We start from the raw sequence: 12,178 nt of genomic DNA, 5'->3' as shown, positions 1-12,178 counted from the left end.
ATTTCAGAAATTTTCCCCTAGGGGCAACTGGGAGAAGCAAGGATTGCCGAACTATTGTTCTTTCCCTCCCTCTTCCTTTTTCCTCCTCGGGCCTATGCATCCAACACCACCTTGCAAAACAACTGAAGCACGAAACAGAGAACGAAGAAAAAGAGCGTATCTCAAGAACAATAGGGAAATGCGAGTGCTGTTGAAATTTCCGCAGCGCATTCAAATGAGCACAGTTTCGTTTTGCATTCGCTGTGCTTTTCAACAAGGACAGCGGGACCGAGAGAAAAACTACCGCTCTCAATTAGTACAATGGAGTTTTCTTGAAGAAACGAAGAATTCTTAAATAGCACCTCATGCTGTGGAAATCAGAAAGTAATACTACAAAGAAGCGTCAGCTGATGAGATCCCCGTTCAGAAATCCCTCCTCTGTTTTCCGATACATGAAGCATCGGACGCAGGCCAAACTGGTTCATTGCATTTAGTTGACAATTCGATAAATTTGTATCATGTCCACGTTTGTGCCCGTATTCAATGTGATTGATCCGGCTGAATAAACGCGTACTGCTGGATAAATGGACCTTAGTTGGATGTGTTGCTATCCACTTAAAACTCGCCTGTGGATAAATGCACGCAGCGGAGATACCACGCATCCACCTGCGCTGGAAATGTTTATCCGCTAGACGGCTAGTTCCCACAGCGAAATTACAAGTTTACGTCAGCCCGGTTGGAGAACAAAGTTGCCGATGGTTTCATTCCGATTGTACTCGCCCTCCCAAGGACAAACGTATTTGATACCTAGTCTGGTCGTGGTAACCAAGTGCAGAAAAATCTCGAAAAAAGGGAAGTCTCTTCTTGGCGCTGGGTCAGACCATGGCACCAGAGTGCACCATAAGAGCGTAAAAATCCCAAAATTACAGGTAGTCGCATTCAAAATAAACACCAGTAAAGATCTAATGATATACTGTACCCTAGCGCTATGCTTTTGAGTGCGCACCATTTGACAATAGGACAAGACCTCGCGCTGGAGGATTGCAGTGCTGCGAAAACGTACGAAATTAACGTACCGAACGTAAAACATGAGTGTGCAAATTGGTCCTTCATCGTTAACTCGATGTCATTGAACAGTCAGCTACCGTAAATATTTCTAAAATATCCGCGTAACGGGAAAGGAGTATTTTTAATTTGGCAAATAGCACGTTGGCAAAGCGAGCAACTTTCTAATAGTTTTGAATTTCACCAAGTGATTGGAAAAAAATAGAAGTGAATAGATAAGCAATGATATGACGCTAAGCAACAGAAAACACCAATTCAGTTTTTAATAATTTTCCCGAAGGTTCATAAAAAAAAAGTGATCAACATAAACGGTGAATAGAGAAAACATCCAGCAACTCTCGCGACATAATCGTTTCCTTCCCAGCTAATGCGATTTGCGTTAGGGAAGCGCAGGGATGTAATTCGAAGCTCAAGGTACACGGTTTCAAAAGTTGTTTTAAAGAAATCCCTGCTGAAATGCAAAACTTGCAAAATCTATTTTGTATCAGGTATAATCAGCGGAAGATGGAAGATACATGTACGTGATCAAAAGTTCACTAATAAAAAAATCCAGGAAATATTTCGTTGAAAAACTGAATCTGAGGCAATACCACCACAGAAACCCACCGAAAAAAGGAAACAAAAACTAATGTCGAAACGTATTTAGGAACTGAATAAATAATTAACTTATCGGACGAAAAATTCGATCACAACATCGAGTATCAGCTACAACAAAAACAACAACAACGAAAAGGAATCAAGAGTGTCGTAACTCTCTAGGTTATCGATTATATATGCAATAACACATTATATATATACCAGTCTGAATGTCCGGCTAAAGCCGGACTTCAGACTTTCGGTGATTTTAGCTTCGCTCCCCTTTCCTGAGCAATGAAAGTTAATAGTAGTGGTGTTTTCTGTAACATTAGATTTGTGCTTTTTTTTTAACAACGCTCTCCTTCTCTTCTTTATACTATAAATTAAGGCGAAAGATTACGGGGTTTTCCTTCTAAACGCGTCAATTTTACATATGGAGAATATTCGACCATCAGCTGCAAACACTCCTTCGATGACAGAATAATAAAGATACTATTTGAAAGCATTACTCGAAGTATGGGTATTCCTCTTGATTTCCCCCAATAGTTATCACAGAATGATGTTTTAACATTAAATGACGTGAAAGACATCATTTTACTGATAATGATAACGTTCCACTTCAGATCACGTAAACATCTTGCTACTATTTAAGTAATCGTTTGCATGCGTGTTTCCACTTTCTGAGAACGGCATGCTAAAAACTGGAGGCCAACAAAGAAAGAAATATGCACACGGAGCAGTCATGACGGTGAAGAGCAACGCGCGCAATGGCCACGGCTATGAAACGGCTTTAACCATTTATCTTTTGCGACATGCACGCGAAGTTATTGCGCACCATTTCGATTCCGCGGGACCCGTCTCACCCACGTTATATCTATCTGGCGCCGGCGCACCAATGACGACGTGGGACCCGTCGCAGCACATTTCCTAGCTCTCTGGTGCCGGCGCACCAATCCGACGCCAGTGAACCCGTCGCATCCCCTCCTATAGAAATCTGGCGCCGGTGGACCCGTCGCACCCCCTCCTATAGAAATCTGGCGCCGGTGGACCCGTCGCACCCCCTTCTATAGGTATCTGACGCTCGTGGACCCGTCACACACCCTTCTATAAGTATCTGGCAGTGGTGGACCCGTCGCACCCTCTTCTATAGGTATCTGGCGGCGGTGGACCCGTCGCACCCCCTTCTATAGGTATTTGGCGCGGCGCACCAATCCGACGCCGCGGGACCCGTCGCAACTCATTTTATAGCTATCTGACGCCGGGTGGACCCGTCGCACCCCCTTCTATAGGTATTTGGCGCGGCGCACCAATCCGACGCCGCGGGACCCGTCGCAACTCATTTTATAGCTATCTGACGCCGGGTGGACCCGTCGCACCCCCTTTTTCGAATTTTGTGACGCACGGCGGACAAAACCACCACAAAAAAAAAAAAACACTCACACACACACACACACACACACACACACACACACACACACACACACACACACACACACACACACACACACACACACACACACACACACACACACACACACACACACACACACACACACACACACACACACACACACACACACACACACACACACACACACACACACACACACACACACACACACACACACACACACACACACACACACGGACTAAGCTCGTTATTATATATCATGATAATATATACGATATAAAATATATATAATATATAAAAAAACGGCTTGCTTTCATTGTTTACGCCTATGATATATTTGCACAAAAGGTGCTGTTTGATACAAACTCCCGAAAGTTTTCGGAAGATACATAGGTACAACTAACAATGCAATGAAAAGTTATCATCTTAGACATTGCGAACAAATTACGTTAATTGTTGAAAAATCGGTAATAAATTCATTAGCAGCTGTTGTTGAAGATAAACAAAATAGCGTTGAAATAAGATAGAAACCCATTAAAAAAAACTTACATGATCTTCCGTAGGTTATACTCAAAACTAATTTTCAAAAAAAAACCGTTGTTACTGTTAGATTGTAAACATTCCTGTTAAATTTCCTTTTGAAAAGCAATTTATCTGGTCACAGTCTTCTCTTGAAAATCTACATAGATGTCAGTCGTTCCGACATTGTTTTCCTTTCAACCACCGTTCGTACTAGTTTTGCTGGTATTTTCTGAAAAAAAGAAGAAAACCATCCAGACTTTCTCGCAACTTCCAACTTAAGCTCTATGCTAGCATTTTATTCGCTTTCGATCCCGTCAGTAAAATCTTTCTTAGATGTCGAGTCCTTCTCTTTATTAGCACAAGTCAACGACTGCGTAGAGATTGGATAGATGCACCCGTGTTGAACTCATAAGAAACAATTTGGGCGCCATTATGGTCGCTAGTACCCGATCAGGACAACTACGTTCCTTATCACCAGGTACTACGCTACTAATCTCTAGCTATTAGCTGTAAGTTTCATTCCAGAAATTCTGGTGAAACCCACGAGGAAACTGAAATGTTTTCATGCGTTAGCGTTTTTGGTCTCGTGCTGGAGTAAGGTAGTTTGGTCTCCATAGAAAGACCTTTGGATTTACAAGCGACTGTATGTAGACATCAAGCGCGTTGGTTTGTTTGCGTTGCCTCCTTTAAGAGCTCTCTTTGAAGAGCAGCTGTTTACTTCAAACCTTTCTTCTATAGTTTCGAGAATACAAAAGTGTGAAGTCGCTCTGAGAGCCAATTCTCGTTGTAAATTATACACTTAACCGCGTTATTTAGGTTGAGCAAGCATAATTAGAACTACAAATTCCGGTAGGTACTTCTTACAACGGGGACCTCTCATTTGCAATTGTTTAGTATAGTAGGTATTTCTGTTCTATCGCGATTATGTACACATACAGAAAATTTTTTTTAATGGATTTTATGCTGGAAAAGTGCGGTGTTATTTCTAGTCTGAAAGGATTTGCGGCGCTGCTCTTTGAGGTTTTTGCTAATGATAGAGTTTAAAGTTTAAAGTGTCTGGCGTTCAATCAATCCGCTTGGGATGCGCCACCACGTTCACTTCAGTTCAGAATCGTTTGAGCTTACGAACTTGTAACTGGCTTGTACAATGACTTGCGGTGGCTAGCCGATGTGTCAAGTCAGTGCTTTTACCTGCCCAGACAAATCTGGTTCCAATTTATCGAGAATATCGAAAAAGGCTTGGTGAGCACTAAGGCGGATTCGAACCTCCGATCGATCGTGCAGGAAACGGAACCTCTAACCGCTACACCACACACGCCCATAATATTGATGATACTATTCGAAAAGGCAGAGAGATTCTTTTCCCGAGGATTCTACAAATGCGCAAAAATCTTGAGACCGAGTATTCGGGTTTCTGCGGTTTCTTTAGTGAAAATCCGACTTAATATTAGAAAATTGTCCTGACGTTTATAACTTCATCAAAAAAAAAAATAGCTTTTTAAACTACTTGTAATATTCCAATTGCAGGGAATGGAAATAATCATTGAAAAAAGAAAAATAATTCAGTTCCAGCATAGAATAGCGTTTTCAGGCGTGTCAGCAACGATTTAGCTGGGAGAGCTGAGTGGTCGCAAAATTCTGAATGTCGTTCACGATTTTTCGCTGACACTAAAAATGGGACAATAGAAGAGGAGCTGCCGGTAAAAGAGGAAAAACTCCTGTAAATTTACTGATGATGTGAAAAGTAGTTATGATTTGAAATGAAGTTATATTTCTGAAAAGAAAAAAAAAAGGAAAAAAGGCAAAGAGGTAGTTTTAGAAAAGAGGATAGTGGATAGTTTATTTTTCAAAGCTGAAGAAGATGGGCTTGTCTAGGGAAGATCTATTTCTCAGTTGAAACCGAATTATGCTGGAAAATCCGTGACACTAAAATCGCTCAAAAATTCGATAATCGTTCTCGGAAAAAGAACTCCCTTCAGAAATTCAATTCTAGGACACATTGGGCCACTTATTCAGCGAAAATAATTTGAATTTCAATTCACCCAAATGAAATTGGGATGTTGACGTTTGGTGAGCTCCGAAAGGCCTAAAACCCATCAACGGAACGAAAATATTCAATTCTAGTGCAAAAAGTGCAAACTAGGTAATTAGGTACTACATTACAATATTTAGGTATATATATATATATAATGTAGAAGTAAGTAAAAGTAAGTGGAAGTGTAAAAATACTGTACTGTAGCAGGAGTGTATTGTAGAAAAGTATTGTCAGTGGAACGTGGTACAGTCTTTATTCTCTTTAATTCTTCCCATATATATATATATATATATATATATATATATAGATATATATATATAGATATATATATGTATATATATATATATATATATAGTACAATATTTTTTCTTTTTAAACTTTCCGACTGAGACGAATCTGTAGTGCTTTTTTTCTTTTCTTTTTGAGCACCATTGGAGTAATAAATAAATAAATTTTGAAGCATTTGTGGCAGTTGTTCTTAAACAAAATATCCCATGCTTTCACTTTTAGAATATGAATTGAATAAAATACGTAGAGTCGTTCCAGATTCAGATCATTGGAATGTCAAGAAGCATAAGTACGAGAAGCACATGTGTGAACAGATGTAAAGAATGTAAAGTTGTTGGAAGAACCGACCGAAGCGGATGAGAAGATATGTAGTAGGCAAATAAACGCTTAGTGAAGTTCTTAAGAAATGAGCCGGACTTTCAGAGAAGAAAGGCATACCCTTACAACACCTGTTGAAAAGATTCAGATAGTCTTGCTAAAGATAAAAGGAGGAAGAATAAAGTGTCTGGCGTTAATCAATCCGCTTGGGATGCACCACCACATTCACTTCGATTCAGAATCGTTTGAGGTTGACGAACGTGTAGCTGACCATACAATGGCTTGCGGGAACCAGCTGATGTGTCTGTGTTTTTATCCTCGCAGACAAATCTGGTTCCAATTTGTCGACATCGGAGGGATGAAAGGCTTGGTGAGCAGTAGGGCGGATTCGAACCTCCGATCGATCGTGCAGGCAGCGGTACCTCTAACCCACTGCGTTACACCCGCCCCTTTGCTAGAAATAAGGTGAGGAAAAGGATCCATCACCATGAAGAAGTGAGTCATACTGTGTCTTAGATATATGGGAATACCTCTAGAACACAGAGCAGACGCAAATTTTCTTCTGCGGAACCACCGCCTAGCATATCTAGGAGCAAATCGCGAAAACAATTGATCGAGTGAAGTACCAGTATTTGAGGCCAACATTGGGAAAGAAAGTTCTGATTCGCAGCTCAATATTTTCAGTCAGGAACAGAAATACTATGAAGGATTGAGTATTCAGATTAATGTAAGAAAGGATTGCCTCTTCGAAATGAATGAGGTAGTGCGTAAGGAATCTTTAGATAACCCGGAAAAACACCATAAACAAACAAAGTCGGAGGAGGCGGAAAGGATATGATATCTCAGTACACGGATCTCTTTAAAAAATAACGACGATTGAGTAGTTTGTAGGGATTTTCATTAAACATTTGAGCTCGAATTTACATGGAAATAAATGTCAAAACGCTAGAAATAAGTGGATATTTTAATGCTGCGTACAGAAAACTATCTGAAAAATTCTTTTTATTTTTGTGCAGTTGATGGGGAGATTGGATTTCTTGAATCTCTGTTGTCCCTGGATTCTCTTACTTCAAACTATGAAATCATATAACAACGTATAAGAGATACTTACAAATTTACGACATAAGAATAAATCTTCCAAAATTGCGCGAAAATGCGAAGACAACAGCAGAAGCAAAGTTGCTATGTATTTCTGGATTAAGGAGAGTCGACCGATTGCCGCCTTCGCGAAAAAAAAGCAAGTTCATTCAAAGTATATCATTTACATCGGAAATGCTGATACTGTTGTGAAGTCTTTCTCCAAAGATGAAATGCAATGATCCGTATCTTCGACAGCTGCGGTATTCCTCCAAGCTTTCTTATTTATTTCCTAAAATTATACTTCGACAATAAAACACCCAAATTAGCTAATTGCTAGTTGCTAATTTGAACATGTAGTTATTTTCCCTTAGAAAGACGAGCGCCGTGAAAAAGTGGTCGATGCCAAGTATGGTCGTGCAGCGGAATCGAAATTACGACGAGGAAACAAGATTTCCTCCGCATGAGACGTTTAAAAATTAGAACTCTTTTGCCATAAGCATAAGTGGGAGAAATTAGACCTAACAAACCTAATCGAGTGGATCATTAAAGAAGTTTCGTAGAATTTTCGAGATAGAATAAATGAAACGGACGAGAGGAGTGGGACCTCTGCACTATTTATCTGCTCGTTACATTGAGAGGGGGAGGCATCAATTCATACGGCCGATTAAGTGCTAATAGGGTAAGATGAGCTCCAGTCGATAATAAAAAGCATAGTAAAAATCTCCGGATCTCTCAGGATCGTAGACTCGGTTCTTTAGTCATTTAAAATCATCACATTTCTCACTTAACACCAATGTATGTTAGTTATAAAATTGTCAGTGGTTCGAGTCCTGTGTAGAGGATAAAGGTCACAGATATTCAGAGATGCCATCAACAGAGAAGTCCAAAGTCTACGGTATGGAATTGTGCTTCTAGGAGAAGTTATTATTATTTACATGTTGACGTTCTAATCGTCTTGTCTTGGGGATCTCCTCAAAGCGAAAACGGGGGTGTCCTGGCTTTAAAAGTAAAATCTGGATGAAGGTGGTGAAAAAAGACCCGAGGACACCTGGCTTTGATTGGCTGTTCAATTGAGACGCAGTATTCCGCAGATTATAGAATAGCGGAACCTATGCGAGCTCCAGCAGAGCATGGAACGTGGCTGGTCAGAATTGTTCAAGGCCGATACACTCCGGCGAAGTAGCACACAGTCACGTTAGGCGGTAACATCCGTTTAGGTTAAGTAAGCCAGTGACTGAAAACCGCACTGCGGGTGAAGCGCACTCGGTAAGAAGTTCACTTGTGGGTGCACAGTCGATTGCGAAACTGCCCCAGAGCTCACCAAGCCGTTCATCCCTTCCTATGTTGGTAACAGACGTGTCTGGCATGAGCCTCATCTATCTGCTAACTGCCGCAAGTCGTACATAGTGCTTAGGCGTGCATAAACGTACTCAAACGATTCTGAATAGAAGCTGAATGGGTAGGCGCACCTCCATAGGGACTGACCAGTGCAGTGCACTTTATATTTTTATACATTTATTGAAAACAGTAGAGTTCTCCCAGTTAAATAACAAAATATTTTTAGTTCGCATCTATTCAAAGAAGAAGGAAGACTGCGGATATAATCCGCAATTCCAGGAAACCTAAAATATACAGCAACGCCCTTAGGCGATCTCATCTCATTTCAGGAACGCCACAGAAACATTATTATCCGTTAATTGAAGCAGACATGTACTAATCAGCCGCGCTACATGGATTGAATTGCTCATGACTTTGCCTCCTAACTTTGATTTTGATGATAGGCATAGGTTTCAAGTTGAGTTATTCGCTCGCCTCTTCCCAACTGACACCATTCCCCATAAAACAAGTACAATGAACACAATAAAAATTACTTCAGAAGATCCTAGCGGACCGAGAATAGTGATGGAAATAATCGCAAATTCTATAAATCCAGAGTATTCCATAATTCTAGAGTATTTTGAGCTATCATGTATGAACATATGTACTGCTAAATATAATGGCTGCTAAGTCATCTAACGTCTAGTAATGGGAGCTGAGCTATTGTAGTGGAGGAGCTGAAAGGAAAATTTAATCAAAATTAGGAAAGAACTAAGGAACGTCTTCCATAACATGAGGTGAAGAGAGGTTTCAGGAAACAAATTTCGCGAGGAGAATTCCAGGAACTTCGCACTGCCTAGCAGTTATAGCATAGGAGATTATGAAGATTCGCTACATCTCGTCGGGAAAAACAAGAAGCGATTCCTGAGCCGACCTTCGATTCAATGTCAACGAAAATCATTTTGTGAATCCAGCGTTTTCTAAAATAGAGAAGGGCACAACAAAATCTAATAATACTAGTAGTAGTAAGTATTCATCTCATAATAAGCCCAAAGGACCACCATCTATCGAGAGGAACTTTCCCCTAGAGGAGTACAGTGAAGAATGAATAGATTTTCGTACCGTAAGAACTCAAAAGTCAGTGATTTTCGTAGGCGACATCGAATCTGCAATCACAATTTTTGATGTTCGCCTCTTGTGACGAGGAAAGTGTGCAAAATCGTATGTGACTATTAGTCTGGAGATTTTCCTAAGAAATCGGAAAGCTGAATAACATCACATTTCCAGCAAATGCTTAGTATTGTAGTATTTTTCGAACCAGGAAATGGTGTTACTGGCACGACACGAGTAGGCTGACGCTCGTGGGAAGCTGCGACAGCTCATATCTGACTGGCCACCTAAATTGCGTGGAATATCGAATAGGATGACATAATCGTCAATTACTAATTACCTGACTTGCTCACTAATAATGGCTTATTTTCATACCATCGAAAAGCTTTATTATCTACTTCAACACGCAAACTCATATTTGTTTGCTTGTTTATTAATTACCTGCTTCATCATTCCTGTATTCATTTAAGAGGATCGTAAAGGCAGAAAGTCACGGTATTTCGACTGAACAATCGCAGACGAGGAAAAACTGCTCGAATTTCGATTACGCTAAGGCTCCATCAAGAGGAATTAACACTGCAGATCCGTCCTAAAAAAAAAGCAAGAAAAGAAATCGAAAATCATATCCAGAGGTTCTAAAAATTTTCTTTGCTCACAACTCGACAGAATTTTTCTCAGTGAAAAACGATTTTGGTTGCTGTCGAACCTATGAGATTTATAATCACAGCGGAAACAATAGCGAATTTAAAACTTTGTGAGGAAGTCTTTGAAGCTGTTTTCCATTAGTAGTGCTATCACATAAATAATGTTTTGAACGAAACTATTAAATGACTCTAGGTAACCCGACGAACAAACGCAACTGTGTTGGAAACAACGATAGTCAGCAAAGCAGTAAAGTGCAAAAGGATTTGCACAACACAATAAATATTAGATGCTTCACAAATAACGCACACTCTAATTCTTTAAATGATATTATCAAATGATTCTAGATACGATTACAATACAATACAAAATAAAAATTAGACTAAGTGAAGTGAAAAAAACTCACCGTGTCTTGGTTTGAAAAGAAAACGGCAGGAAACAACGAAAGTATAGTCCTCTCTAAAACCTCTAGAAATCCAACCTCTTTGTAATATTCAAGGAGATCTCGAACTGGAATACGATTCCAGAAATCGTTTTTATCTCACAGAAAAATAAGCAATTCGAAGAAACAGTGTCGTTAAGGCCAGTTCAATGGATTCAATTTGAATAATATCAAGAATAGATCTGGATAGGAAGTACATTTCATACGCTTGGATAGAAATTCGGTGTGCGAAATTTTCATTCAAGCGTATGAATTTTACTTCTTTCCAGGATCTATTCTAGATAAGAATATGAGAAACGAAAATTTGTTCGTTTTGCAGTATTTCGTGAGTTATATAAAACCTTAGAGCGACCTTTTAAATTTGACTTGAGTTAAAATATCTGAGGTATAAAACCCATAAATACAAGGTAAAAAATTGAAAAACAAAGTCCAGAAATCAGCAAGTCAATTCTAGGGCGAACTGAACTACTCTGAAGGCAATTTGCAAGAATGTCTCACACCAGCAATTTAATTTCGTTCTACGCTTCACTTCTTTTCCTTTTTTTATCACCTTGCATTTCCGATTTCTCAGTTTCACCAAGATTTGAATATTCAGTCCTGCATATCCCGTCCACCATCCACGAATGAATCCAAGTCCCCCACCCACGGAACACGTTAAAAGTGGCATATCCATGTATTTCGCACATTTTTTTTAGGCTTTCAAGGGAATCTTAATAGCAGGACATTGAATTTTGATCAATACATACATCTTTAAATCTACTAAATAATTCAAAAGGAAGCGATTAAGATAAATGGTGCGAATATCAGAATACAAATATAATAAATTATAATAGACAATACAGAGGTAGTATATTTTGGTACTATAATGCAAGTAAAATTGCAAAATATGTTGTGGGATGAGTATCTGTAAAATTTTGGCCACTACGTAAAGTCAGCTGCATGAAGTGCCCTTCAAAAAGTGCAGATCAGAAGAATTCGGTTAAGAAAGTGAACACTGATTCCGAAGATAAAAAGGGATGAATGCGTCACGGCCTCAGAATTCCAGCTTTCATGAACGTGAAAAACAGCTATGTGAGGTGTTTATCGAGAGCAGTAAGCACCACAGTACACAAATATATTAACTGAGCAGAATAATGAAAGAAAATATTGAGCAACAAGTTCCCAAAGGATCATGGATCGTCGATCGAGCACATGATTGAATCCGCCTTCTTCAGAGTTAAAACGAAAAAGGGAAATTTGAGGGATTGCTATCTTCCTGTAGAGAGGGAGATTTGTGCGCAAGGAATGGAAGGGAAGGTTAAATTGCTATGTTTGAAGAAAAAGAAGGAACAATCAAGAGCTGTCCAGAATACCTGGAAATACGTAGCGTATGCAGTATTAACCATGATGTATA

Source organism: Necator americanus, chromosome IV, assembly GCF_031761385.1.
Source record: "Necator americanus strain Aroian chromosome IV, whole genome shotgun sequence".
NCBI classification, from domain to species: domain Eukaryota; kingdom Metazoa; phylum Nematoda; class Chromadorea; order Rhabditida; family Ancylostomatidae; genus Necator; species Necator americanus.
Note: the sequence above shows the minus strand (reverse complement) of the source record.